The following is a 12,616-nucleotide window of genomic DNA, read 5'->3' as shown; positions in this document are numbered from 1 at the left end:
TTTATTTATTTTAGTCAGTCCCGGTGATATTTATTTAGTCAGCATGTATATAAAGTCTAGCCATATTGTTTTTTGATCAATATTATCAATTAGTCATTTTCGTCTCGGTGAAATGTCCTGTGATTAACTAATTTTTTCGTCAATGCTTCCTTAAATATCCCATGTATTTTCGAAATTGCAATATTTCATTTTCGTGTCGATCTCTTCTATATATATATATATATATATATATATATATATATATACAAACACTTTACAATCTTTATCTCATTAGTTCGTTGAAAGTCAAAGTGTAAGGTCATGTATCCTTTCTACCATCCTTTTAACATGGTGATAGCAGGCCCGTCTCAAAGCGGGAAAACTCAATTAGTTTTAAAAATATTAGAGAACAGGGAAGCCATGTTTTCCCCTAATATAAGCGAAATACATTGGTTCTACGGTGAATGGCAACCTTTTTTCGAAAGTTTGAGAAAATTTGTGGTTTTCAAACAAGGTATGCCAGATTTATCAGAATATTCCGGCGGTAAGCCTTGCCTTTTAATCATTGATGACTTGATGACCGAGAACAAAGGAGAAGTTGGTTCTCTTTTTACCAAGGGAACGCATCATCGCAACTTGAGTGTAATTTATATCGTCCAAAACGTATTCCATCGATCCAAAGACTCTAGAGATGTTTCTTTGAACGCTCATTATCTTATTCTTATGAAATCTCCTAGAGACAAATTGCAAAGTTCAATAATAGCTAGACAAATGTTTGCCGATAAATGGCGTTTCGCTGTCGACGCCTACCGTGACGCTACTAGTTTACCTTTCGGATATTTATTATTCGATCTACACCAAAGATGCCCCGAGAATCATAGACTTAGGACAGGAATATTTCCCGACAACCCTTGCGAAGTTTACATCCCCAAATAATTATAATAGTAGCTGGGTGTTTAGCCATCTCTTCATTTAGTCACTATGCCTTATGCCGTTCGGTCACAAAGAAATTTGCTCTCCGTTATTGCCAAATCCCCTCGAAAACAACGTAGGATCATATTACGTAACGCCAAGAAACCCTTAATTGACGCAATCGCAGAGTGTGTTGAAAATACTTTACACGGTAACGTTAAATTAAATAAAAGTCAGAAAGCTAGATTAGCTAGGCATTCAGCAAAACTTAGAAAAATTGCTAATAAGAGAATATCTTGGAAAACAAAACGTGATATACTAGTTCAGGAGGGCGGTAGTTTCTTTTCTTTCCTTTTCCCTCTCGTTTCCTCAATTATCGGAGCCATAACCGGAGGTAGTCAGTAAAAAATGCAGTACGCTCAGAAAATGGTCCTTGTCCCTAGCTCTACCTTTAAAAACGACCCGTTCCCACACCCCCAACAACAAGTAGTTTCGGAATTGGACAATGAGATGAATGTTATTTTAGCTCGTAAAGATTTAGACGAAGCTTCAAAATGGCGCTTATACGAACAGACTGTACAGAGATATAATAATTTACATAATATCGCTAGGCAACCTATACCTACGGCCCCCCCAACCGACCTCCAACTATTATAACTTGGCTTGGTTAGACGATATCCCCCTTAAATATATAGGGCATGTACAAAGTATCGTTGATCAGTTGTCCACTACCCCTGAAAAGCTTAGGTGGACAGATAGTGGGGAAGTTATAGTTAATGATGCAATAATACCCGGCTCGAATATTAGAGATATAGCTTTAGAATTTGTCAAGCCTTCCTCTAACAAAGACCCAAAACCTAGAGGTTTTTACGCATTTACAAACCTACTTTCTAGTTTTTCCCCTCTAGCCTCGTATACAATACCCCAACAAATTAAAATCAAAAGAACTAGAGCTCCTAAAGTTAGTGTCAAGTCAGCAGCTAAAAAACTTAAAACCGAGTCTCCGAGATGGGCAGCGTACGTAAAATCTCCAAAATTTTAGAAGGTATCTACTTTAACCCTTCCCACCCTGCCAGTTTCGGGGGTGCTGAAAAATTATATTTAGCAGTAAAATTAAAGGGGATTAGTAAGAAACAAGTACTAGATTGGTTAAAGGGAAAAGACGCGTACACTTTACATAAGAGAGTTTTTAGAAAGTTTAAAAGAAACAAGGTGGTTGTAACTAACATAGGAGATCAATATCAGGCGGATTTGAACGATATGCGTTCTTTGAGTCAGTACAACGACGGGTACAAATACATATTAACCGTAATAGATTGCTTTAGCAGAAGAGCCTTGGCCGTACCTTTAAAATCCAAAAGCGGTGTTGAAACGGTTGAGGCTTTTAAGTCTGTCTTTAGAGAGAGGGTTCCTAGGAAACTACAAACAGATAAAGGTACTGAATTTAGAAATTCCCAATTACAAGGATACTTGAAGGAGAAAGGGGTTATATTTTTCACAACTGAGAATGACGATATAAAAGCGTGTATGGTGGAAAGATTAAATCAAACTCTAAAGTCACGCATGTACAGGTATTTTACAGAAAAGAATACCAATAGATATATAGATGTTTTAGATGACCTGGTAAATGCTTACAATAACTCGGTGCATTCCGCGATAAAAATGACTCCTTTGGAAGTTACTGGCACCAATGTCCTTCAGGTTTTTAAAAATGTATACGGAAAGTACTTTAGCGAAAAGAAAGTTTACGGGAAAAAATTAAAGGTGGGCGAATACGTCCGAGTAAGTAGAAATAAGATGATTTTTGAAAAAGGGTACGAGCGAACTTAGACAATAGAGGTTTTTAAAATAGTGGGGAAAATTGACAGACGCCCTCCTGTATTCAAACTAGAAGATTTAAACGGGGAACCAATAAAGGGGGTGTTTTACGGGATGGAACTTCAGTCGGTAGCTAGACCCGAGACGTACAAGATCGAGAAAGTAATTCGTAAGCGGACTAGGAGAGGACAAAAGGAGCTCTTTGTAAAGTGGCTAGGCTATCCCCCTTCTATGAATTCTTGGATTCCGGCTAAAGATGCAGTCTCCCTTTTACCTAACGCTACCAAGCAACGCTAGCATGAAAATTTATGACAACAACAAGACGTCTTCGTACACTACCAAGTTGCCCCAGGCTATAGAGCTGATCGGGGATGACTGGGAGGTTGCTCTAGTAGAAGTTTTGTACCCAATGTCCTTTTTTAACATACCCAGTGAGGAAGGTCATGTGCAGGTGGTCTCGCATGAAAATAAAAAAGGTCGGGACGGAAAATCACAGCCTATTGTTAAAGCCGAGGCCTTTATAGTTCCCGGGGGTTATTACAAATCATTAGAAGCCCTACTTAAACAAATAGCTTCAGGGTTAAACGGCTTTCAATACGGTTCAAAGTTTAAATTTGATTCGGATCCCCTCTCTGATTACATTTCTTTAACTATTCAACCTAACGGTATCTTGGCTCTTTCTCCCACTTTGAAAAGGATATTAGGATTTAAAACCCCAAAAGGCCAAAGTACGTCTTTCTCTTGCCCTTCAGACAAAACCAGCCAATCGTATAGAAGCTCTGTTCCCGCTAATTTAAATTATTATATTCCCGACCAATTGTTTATTTATTCCGATATAGTAGCTAATGAATTTATAGGCGATACGGTAGCCCCGCTACTTCGTATAGTAGGCGTAGACAGCGAAAAACCTCACGGTTCGACTATAACTAAATCATTTAACTCTCCCCATTACGTTAAAGTTGCTAAACGTTACTTTGATACTATAGACATTGATATAAGGAATAGTTTAGGCCAAGCCGCGTCATTCGAGTTTGGAACGTCGACCTGTAAACTACACTTTAGACCATGCCAAAACCCCAAACATTAGAGCAGTGTTTCCACTTTGCGGCGAAAAAGTCCGTTTTCGGCGAAAATCTAGTCTCTGAGCACCAAAATATTGAAAAGCGGCGAAAAGGCGAAAATGCGGCGAAAACCATTTAAAACGGCGAAAAAAGCGGCGAAAACTTTATTTAAAATTTTTTTATGGTTTAGTTCTTTTCATCACACATTTTTGCTCAGTTTTTATAATATCTAGTAGGCTATGGGCTCAGGGTCTGATTAGGCTCACATAGGTGGTAGTGATTGGTGAATTTGGTGCCATTGCTTGGCGGTCTTAAATTATAATGGGACGCAACAAGCGTGATCGATTTGGCTCAACTTGGCTACGCTTTGTGTTTCTCTCAAGCACAGCCAACTCCATCGCGCTATAAAAGCCCCTTCAAACAATTTTTCCTATGTAAATGCGCGTATCAGGAATTTTCGGCTTTTTAGCTCGAAAAATAAAAGGAGTCAGCTTTTAACATGATCGTCTATGGGAGGAACACCATTTTTTGACCCTTATTTTAAAAATTTGGTTCATATTTCTTGAAATTTAAATGAGATGTGAAAATTAAAAGCGCAAATTGCTGATCTGGGCTTTTACATAGCGTTTGCAGCCTAACCCTATAGAGTGGGCTGTGGTTGGACCAATAAAAAGAGAAAAAAATTACGGGATTTTTTGCGGCGAAAATCTACTACAGATGGGGCGAAAAACAGCACTTTTGCACCTAAAATGGGCGAAAATCCTAACCTTCGAGTGGAAACACTGCATTAGAGTCTCGTTGCGAGTATAGGAGGTATTATTTAGATCAGGTAGGGGGTGGAGGGGTGTCAAAAGTATTTGTCGGGACACCACACCAAAAAGGACACGGAATAGGAAGCGCCCTGAAAGGGTTATTTAGATGGGCACGCCCCTTATTAATTAGAGGTGCAAAGTATCTGGCACCTAGAGCCATTAGTACGGGACAAAAGATTCTTGGTGACGTAATGCAAGGTCAGAATGTGAAAAGTGCAGCGAAAAAGAGATTGCAGGAAACTTATGAGAACATGACTGCTGCTCAGCAAGGTTCAGGATTAAAGATAAAGAGACGCAAAGTTAAACGCCTGTCAGTTTATCACCGTCATTCAAAGCAGACGCCACGCGATATATTTAGCTCCTGAAAAAATCATGTTTTCTCTCCAAGCTCTTAAGAGTGAATTGGACATTTTTGCCCCTGTGCCGATTCAAACTAGTGTCGAACATGCTCAAGGTGTATGGGCCAAACCCTTGGCGGCCATTGGTGATAGCTCTACCCTCGAATACCTCATCTCGGGCAATGGAGATAACTACATCGATGTAGCCCACACCATGCATTACAACAAAGTCAAAATCACCAACGAAGATGGAAGTGATCTTCCTGATGCCGCCGTGGTAGCTTTCGTGAACAATGCTGGCCACGCATTGTGGAGAACTTGCGATGTTTTCTTGAACAATACCCGAGTTTCTTCAGCCGCTCAAAACTACGCCTTCACTTCTTTTATCGAAACTGTCTCAAATTACGGACCCGCGGCTAAATAATCTCACCTCATGATGGCCGGATGGGAAAAGGACGAAGCCGGAAAGTTCGACGACTTTTCAAATAAAGGTTTCGTCGCCCGAATGGCTAAAACTGCTAAATCGGCCGTGATTGAATTTTTTACACCAGTGTTTAGTGACGTGTTTAATATTCCCGAATATCTCTTAAACGGTGTGGACCTTAAAGTCGTGTTTACTCGCAACAAGGACGAGTTTGCCTTAATGTGCCAAGAAACAGCCACTCTCAAAAACTGTAAAGTCAAGATACTAGACGCAGCACTAGCGGTACGTAAAGTTAAGCTCAGTCCTAAAATATTGTTAGCGCATGAAGCCGCGCTTAATAACGGTACTGCCAAATATAATTTTACGCGCACCGAACTTAAAACTAAAACTATCTCTACCGGAAGTAGCACCGAGAGTTTTAACAATATATATCTAGGCCCTCAGCCTAATCGCGTCATTATTGGAATAGTTTCCAACGCGGCGTTCAAGGGCAGTTACGCTCTGAATCCCTTTAACTTTAAAACTTTTTTGTCTCTGTAAAGGTCAATCGAATTTAATGTGCTTTACTTTTTAAATGCGAATTTGGTAGCTTCTCTAAAACAAATAATGGTCTACTTCACGAATGCAGAGTATTCAGATATGCATCTGATGTACGGATTGGCTCAAGGCAATGGGGTTGAAGCTCGGCGCTTGTACCAGGAGCACTTTCCTGAACGACAAGTCCCGAATCGGCAAACGTTTAGTGCTGTTGACAGACGTTTGAGAGAAACCGGTAAGCTACAACCGTCAGGCCCTGAAGTTCGCCCGCAGATTGTACCCGAGGACATTGAAGACAATGTACTAACTATTTTTGAGGAAGATCCTACAACCAGCACCAGGATCATTGGCCGCCAATTAGGTGTAAATCATGTACTCGTTTGGAAAATCCTTCGTGGACACCAGTTCCACCCATACCATTTACAAAAAGTACAAGCTTTAAACGAAGGTGACTGTCCAAGAAGAGTAGCTTTCTGCCAGTGGTTTTTGGCACAAGTAATAGACTTGGACTTTCCACGTATTTTGCTGGTCTCTGACGAAGCCAATTTTTCGCGTGGCGGTGTAATTAATTTGCACAACCAGCACGAGTGGAGCCAAAGAAACCCACACGCGACACGCGTAAGGGCACATCAGGTGCAGTTTAGTTTGAACGTGTGGTGCGGAATTGTAGGCGATTGGTTAATTGGACCCTTTTTTATGCAACCAAGGTTAAATGGGGAGGCATACTTGAGATTTTTGCAGGACAATTTACCAGACCTTCTCGAAGACGTACCGTTGGACCTCCGACAAAGAATGTGGTTCATGCACGATGGGGCACCGCCACACTTTAGCCTTCGAGTAAGACAGCATCTTGATGTCGAATTCCCTTTGAGGTGGATAGGTCGAGGCGGAGCTATTGATTGGCCAGCAAGATCGCCGGATCTCAACCCATGTGATTTTTTCCTGTGGGGCCATTTGAAAGACTTGGTGTACCGTAGTGAAGTTCGAGATGTCCAGGACTTAAGACAAAGAATAATTGATGGGTGTGATAACATCCGCAACACGCCAGGAATCTTCGAACGTGTTCGCGAGTCGTTTAAAAGACGCGCGCAAGTTTGCTTAAACGTTGAAGGAGGTCATTTTGAACAATTTTTGTAAATGCTGATGTTTTGTAACCGAAGGAACATAAAACAAAAAGTCTAATTAAGCAAGTAACTGGCGTTTAAGGTGCAATAAATTTGTTTGGGATTATTATTTTTGTAAAAACGTTATTAATACGAGAACGAATAATGTTAGCGGCCCTTTAAACCACTTCACTAGCTGTTAATTTCTTCGTACATAAGCTTATGGTAAATTAGAAAACAATTTGTCCAAAGGCATAATACCAGTTCCACATATCGGCAAAATTCCATTGTTTTAAGGCCAACTTTGGAGAGTACATAACTCTGAAACGGGGGGCTTTCACCCAAAAGTTCATAGAACATTTTTGACTTCTTTTGACCCGAAGAACACGCCTGTTAATTTGTGCCAGACTTCTCCGAAACACCCTGTATAATCTGATGAATATGAGGAAAATGAAGTTCGTGGACATGGAGTGAACAATTTTGGTGAATTTATAGTTTTCTTTAATATTAATAGTGAATTTCTTAATTTTCTAATTTAAATAATTTGTAGATAATCCACCATCTGATGAATATGAGAAAAATGAAGTTCGTGGAGATGCTGTGATAAATTTAGGTGAATTTATAGTTTTCTAATATTTTTGCATTAACATTATTAGGAATTTCTTTAAAAATGGTAAATTTGAATAATTTATCTTAAAGGCAATTTATACATGGGTGAACGCGTGGAACCTCAAATTCATGAAGATGCCATTATTGACAAAGACTTTTCATCTCAACTTGGTGATGACAGCGAAGAAGAATCAATTGAAGGTTAGCTTTTGGAAATTAGCTAAATAAATAATGCATTATTGGCTGTAATTTGTTCATTTCTAAATATTTTTAGAAAAACATCGTAAGCTACAAAATAAGTATGAGCGGCTACCCCAGTAGCACTGCCGACGTAGGGCCTACATGGTCGGCTTTGTGTGTTACCGACGAGTTGGTAAAAAGTCACTAATAAGTCGGGAGAGTAATGGTTTGAAAGTCGAAATGTCCGCCTGGAGGGACGATGGCCCGCCGGTTTTCCTACTGTTTTGAGGCTACTATAAAACGACTGTTGGCCGACTATATGTCGGCGTCATTATGCCTACCTAAAGCCGCGCTCAATCCGACGATTTCCCGGCTATTTAGTATAGGAACGGTAAATCGTCGGTAAAGGGCTGGTAGAGTAAGGGTTTGAGAGTCGAAATGTCCGCCCGGCGGGACGACGGCCCGCCGGTTTTCAGACTGTTATGAGGCGACTATAAAACGACTGTTGGCCGACTATAGGTCGGCGTCATTATGCCTACCTAAAGCCGCGCTCAATCCGACGATTTCCCGGCTATTTAGTATAGGAACGGTAAATCGTCGGTAAAGGGCTGGTAGAGTAAGGGTTTGAGAATCGAAATGTCCGCCCGGTGGGACGACGGCCCACTGGTTTACCGACTGTTACGACACGAATGAAATACGACCCTCATCCAGCACGTTTGAGAGTCGACTTAACCGCCTGTCAGCAAGAGGTCCGACGCTTTTGCGACGATCAAACCTTAACTCGAGGCTTGATTCGCTTATAGTAAAGGATACTGATACCAAGTATTGAAATTTCTTTAATACATTTTGCGGAATAGTAAAAGTAAAAAAAACCGTCCCACGGAAAAAGAAGGCCTATACAACAACTTCGTTTTTCATTTTACTCTTTTATAACGTGACCATACCGACTAGCGGGAAGGAGTTGGTAATCAATTGGCAAAAGTGGGTTTCGTGTTTAGGACGGTAGGCAAGCCTACTTCAAACCACCACAGTTGCAACAGCCGGATAAATGTCGGTTACTAAACGGCCTAAGAATAACTTTGCTTTTAATTTTACTCGTCTTAAACGTCACAATAACGACTAGCGCGAGGGAGTTGGTAATCAATTGGCAAAAAATGTGTTGGAATTCTTTAGACGGTAGGCAAGCCTACTTTAAACCATCTCAGTTCCAACTGTCGGATAAATGTCGGTTACTAAACGGCCTAAGCATAACTTTGCTTTTAATTTTACTCTTCTTAAACTTCACAATACCGACTAGCGCGAGAGAGTCGGTAATCAATTGGCAAAAAATAAGTTGAAATTTTCTAGACGGTAGGCAAGCCTACTTTAAACCATCTCTGTTCCAACTGACAGATAGATGTCGGCATTGCCAACTAAAAGAAGTAGTCGGCTTCATGAGTCGGAAATGTATCGAAATAAGCATGGTACAGCTGACTGGACCGTAAACCGACTATTCGACCTTTAACCGACTGTTATGCGGAAGGTTTGTGCTACTGGGGTAATGAAACGTTCTCTTGAAATCAGAAGAGAAGTTTTAGAACTTAAAAAGGCAGGGCCTAGTAAAACGTGCAAGTGCCAAGGTATGTCAACAACAGTATTAATGCTCATTTCATCCATTCATTAAGAGACTAGAGAAATTAAAGTGATAGAAAATGCAGGGACGCTGCCTATACATAGTACTCAGACTAGGAGGATTCATGCCTTTACATTAGGAAGCTACGCTATGTAGTGTCTGGAAAAGCGTTTGCTTTCACACACTACATGGCGTGGCCTCCTAATGTATGAATCCTGCTAGTCTAAGTACTATGAATTTCAAAAGTTCCTTTGATCGAATTGTGCTCTATTTCAAGTGTAATTGAGAATGCACTGATAATGCCACGAAATTCTCATATGCCCAGTTGAGCTCAATGTGTTGAAATATAAATTTGAAATAAGCCCCGCCCTGGCATAAGTTAGTGTACATCCCTTTAAATTCCAAGTCCCTTTTTTCCTGTTTCAGATTGTGAATTCACCCAGTAATATTTATAATAAATAATAACGTCATCCTTTTTTAGAAAACAAGTCCGAGCGATCTTTTCTGGGTGAAGAAAATGGGGAGGTTAGTTACTAGGAAATTTCTTACGAATCGTTGGAATGGCTTTAAATTTCCGTTTTATTTAACGTCTTTTTGTTACATTTTTAATTAAGGTTCATTTGGGAAATAGCGTTATGATTTCAAAAAGCAAGTGGGATGTTTGCTTGAGTCAAACAAACGAGTCAAAGTTTACAAAAACGTTAGCTGTATGCATTTGGGGGACACCAACTTTGGCAATGAAAAGCTTGGATGGGAAGGTAGGGAACCGCACACCAAATGCACCTCCAAGGCCACCTTTAACCCCCGTTAAAGTTTTATCTATAAAAAGTTAGTTATATAACGTTTATTTTAATTTTTCTTTATGTCAACATGTAAAAATTTATAAAAAGCACAACTTAAATATATCTTTAGGTTGTGTGCGTTACTACACTCAAAGGAAAGGAAAGTCATTGGACGTCCAGGATTTGGCAGTTAAAAGAGTTCACCATTTTCTTACAGAAAAGATTTCGGATGCTCGGGGAAGTTTAGGGTTACGGGAAAAAAGTAGGGCCAAAAAAGTTCAAAATCCGAATATTTAAAAGTGCTACTTTATTAAATAAAATGATTTTTAAACAGTTTAATAAATGTTTTCTTTTTTCCATTAAAGTCTGGGGTTATAAATATTGGGTTTCGTCTGTTGGGCTCCTATTGGGTTCATTCTGTTGGCTATCTATTGGGAACCGATTGGGTATAGCCTATTGGCAACCTATTGGGTTGCATTTATTAGGAACCAATTGGGTTTAGTCTATTGTCCACCTATTGGGTTTAGTCTATTGGCCACCTATTGGGTTTAGTCTATTGGCCACCTATTGGGTTGAGTCTATTGGCCACCTATTGGGCTTTGTCTATTGGCCACCTATTGGGCTTTGTCTATTGGCCACCTATTGGGCTTTGTCTATTGGCCACCTATTGGGCTTTGTCTATTGGCCACCTATTGGGTTTTGTCTATTGGCCACCTATTGGGTTTTGTCTATTGGAAATTAATTGGTTTTGTGCATACATCACCTCTTGGAAATCTATTGGGTACTAAATGGAGTTTACATTGGTCGCTTATTGGACTTTTCTATTGGTCGCCTATTGGACTTTTCTATTGGTCGCCTATTGGACTTTTCTATTGGTCGCTAATTGGACTTTTCTATTGGTCGCCTATTGGACTTTTCTATTGGTCGCCTATTGGACTTTTCTATTGGTCGCCTATTGGACTTTTCTATTGGTCGCTAATTGGAACATATTATTGGTAAAACGTTCCAAAAACCAATAGATTTCCAATTAGTATCTGATTGGACCATTCCCAACCAGTTTCCTATTGGTTTTTTCGTAAGGGGAGTGGCGCAGTTGAAACGTGCAAGGACAAAACCCCACATGTCCATGAATCAAAACCACGCTCTATTAAATTAATGAACAAGTTGGGAAACCAAAATAAACCTCTCCGAGCCGAGACGAATTTACTTTTCAAACACCGGTCCGCCAGCCAATGAGACAAACCGGAAATACATAGTTCTAACCGGCAAGATATTGCAATGATCATTTGTAAAGTTTAAAGCGTTTAATAATTTCCTGCGTATCCTCAATGATTCTAAAGAGGACCTAATAAGTAGGTAAAAAGTGGGGCATCCAACTCACCCGGGAGTCGGGAGTCCAGGTTATTTCTATGGGGAGTCGGGAGTTAATGTTATTTCTATGGGGAGTCACGACTCCCGGGTGAGTTGGATGCCCCACTTTGGTATACTATCTCTAAGGAGTTAATGTTATTTCTATGGGGAGTCTTTTTCTATGGGGAGTCAAGAGTTATAATGTTATTTCCATGGGGAGTCACGACTCCTACGAGTTGGATGCCCCACTTAGGTATACTATCCCTAAGGAGAGGAGGGGAGGGGGGGTCAGACGGGGGGACACACAGGTGGTAATATACTTCCGCGTTCTACTAGAGATTGAGTGTCCATAGGTGTATACTTTGCGTACGATCGAACAACATCTGTTTTAATAGGGGGGGGAATGTTGTCTGGAAATATATTTCCCCTGTAAGAGTGATAACAGTTGTTCTAATAAGAGTCTGATGATGGATAACATTATTGAGGGGTGTTTTAATTTGGAAGGAAGAATTTCTAGGGATGTCAAAGTTTTATTATAATGTTTTCCAGTTGATTACAATAGGTTTTTTGATCACACTACATTTTGAATTCTTGAATTTCGTTCTGTTCCTTGTGAGGATGTAACTTGGTGATAATTCGGAATTATTTAGTGCATCATCGAATAACTTTAATGGTGATTTACTGGTTTCATTCGTTTTTCCTGCTTTAATTTTAGGCTTTCGAGACACGTTGAGTGATTTTTTCCCCTTTTTCTTTTTTAAAGCTGTTTCAGATGTCGGAGTTCTTGTTACAGCGTTGTTATTAGGTGGGGTTGCCGTCTGTGGCTTAACATTGGGTATTATGTTTAGATTTGGTGGATGTGGTGATTGTGTTGTAGCGGCCGGAATCTGGGATGGAAGGTTATCGACATGAACTACATCTGGTTGCATTTTGCTTTTATTATGTAGGAAATTTTCTAGCAGGTTCATGTATCGTTTAGCCTTTTCCTGGGAGGACATTCCTGTCTCCCTCAATATATCATACATGTCACGATCTAACGCTGTCATTCGATTATCCAACACACTCTTGTTTGACTCCAATTGTCCATATGGTACTAAAA

At 40.1% G+C, this 12,616-nt stretch overlaps 1 long non-coding RNA gene across 1 annotated transcript; it reads left to right on the top strand.

Moving 5' to 3' along the window:
* Positions 1-9,911: 9,911 nt before the first annotated feature.
* On the top strand, positions 9,912-10,522 carry LOC149690976 (uncharacterized). The gene is made up of 2 exons (XR_016383575.1): positions 9,912-10,213; positions 10,298-10,522. It is a non-coding gene; the product is annotated as an uncharacterized LOC149690976 (long non-coding RNA).
* Positions 10,523-12,616: the final 2,094 nt, after the last annotated feature.

The sequence above is a fragment of the Phalangium opilio genome, unplaced genomic scaffold (genome assembly GCF_054372755.1).
Source record: "Phalangium opilio isolate 3A_F unplaced genomic scaffold, DU_Popi_V2 ptg000026l_1, whole genome shotgun sequence".
Classification (NCBI taxonomy): domain Eukaryota; kingdom Metazoa; phylum Arthropoda; class Arachnida; order Opiliones; family Phalangiidae; genus Phalangium; species Phalangium opilio.
Note: the sequence above shows the minus strand (reverse complement) of the source record. Positions and strands in the feature narration are given on the sequence as shown.